Below are 1,728 nucleotides of genomic sequence, written 5' to 3' on the forward strand. Positions count from 1 at the left end.
GCTTAGAGATAACAGCTGCCTGAGATTAGCGTGAGTATGCTGGAAATGTGAGTGTTCTGTTTTATTAATAGGCCTCAGATTTGTCTTTTTGTTTTGGGACCATCCCCATGGGAAGTCTTCCTCCCTGCAAAGCCAGGATGGATGGAGGGATGGCGATATGACGAGGATGCTGGAGGTCAGACCAGATTTCAGTTTCTCTTATGCTGTTGTAGCAGAATAAGAGGAGAGACTGTGCGTGCTTGTAAAGGATCTGATCTCATGCACTGTCCCAATTTGAGATGGATGCGTCAGTCGTGCACCGATGTGTAGGCATCAAGTAGCCTAAGTCTTTCCTGATAAGGAATCTAAAAGAGCTGGAGCAAGATAAGAGAGCTTGTTCATGTGGGGTTGGAAGAGCCCAGACTAAGGGCGAAGGCAAAATTAAAGGCAAAGCCCCATGCAGGTTATTTGGTGGCTCTGGTTTTAGAAGCAGATTTGTAAAGCCCCAGGAGGCTGATGGAAGAAAATCCATCTCTGATTGGTGGCATTGTTCCCAGTCTGAAAACGATTCTCTTCATGGCTGGCTACTATTGTCTCTATAACACCAGTAAGAGCCGCGCATGTCAGTGCATGTCAGCTATGTTTATATGTAACACAATTACAGTGGTTGATATGATGCTAATAAAAAGTCTCTTTAAAAACTGCATAAATAAAAAAGCTTCCAGAATCCTGTCAAGAAGTGGGGTGGTTTAATTCACTGTAGCTTCACTAGTGAAATTACAGATGTTATGAAAACCTCCAAATAACTGTAACTTGTAATTAGAGGCAAACATCTTCATCCTATGATTTGTTCATAGGGCTTGTTAAATTATGTGGGTGGTGCTCCAGATGGCACTGAAAACGCTTTAACGTTAAAACAATAATGTGATCCTGTGACGGGGCTGTTGTTCCTCTTAGTAATGGGACAGGTGGCACAAGTATGGCGTCTAACATGACTCACACACACTTTTGTCATCGCAAAGCTCTTTTATATGACATGGATTTTAATGACTCAATTTGTGCCACAGCAGCACTGCCTGTTCTGACCTTCACTGATATAACTTCTGAAATCACAATGTCTGTGCATGTATTATGATTACAGCCTGCTAAAAGTCCCTAATAATACAATAAGTTATTCAAACGTGGCTAAAAATTGTACATTTGGTGCAGGGGGAAGCATTGGTTCAAAATATGCTTATTGTGACAATAGCAGCTATTACAGTCGAAACTACTAAAAAAGTGGTAATTGGTATTAGTTACCATGTCAAATTCTGAAAGCCTCTTACGCTATTTGAATAAGAACAAAATTAAAGGAATATTCTACCTTTTCTTTTCTAGGTTTTTAGAAAAATAATCAATCTCAGCGTCCATATGGGACTCCCAAAGTTGATGTATCTGATTAAAACACAAAGTGAACATGATGGTAATCCATACAACCCCAGTTAATCAATCAGTGTCTTCTGAAGTAAAACCTCATGTGAGTATAGGAAAAATACTAGTATTTAAAATAATAATAATTAACTTCACAAAGTGCTGTTGTAAAAAGGGTGTTTTCCCTACATTAACAGAGATGGATAACACAAAGTTTATGTTCATCTGAAGAAAGAAAGTCATCTGGGACAACATGAGGCAAATAAATGGTGAGAATTTTCATCTTTGGATGGAGTATGGCTAAGTCATTAGTCATCAGAGCACTAAACTACTACAGGG

Source organism: Barbus barbus, assembly GCF_936440315.1.
Source record: "Barbus barbus genome assembly, chromosome: 2".
Taxonomy (NCBI): Eukaryota; Metazoa; Chordata; class Actinopteri; order Cypriniformes; family Cyprinidae; genus Barbus; species Barbus barbus.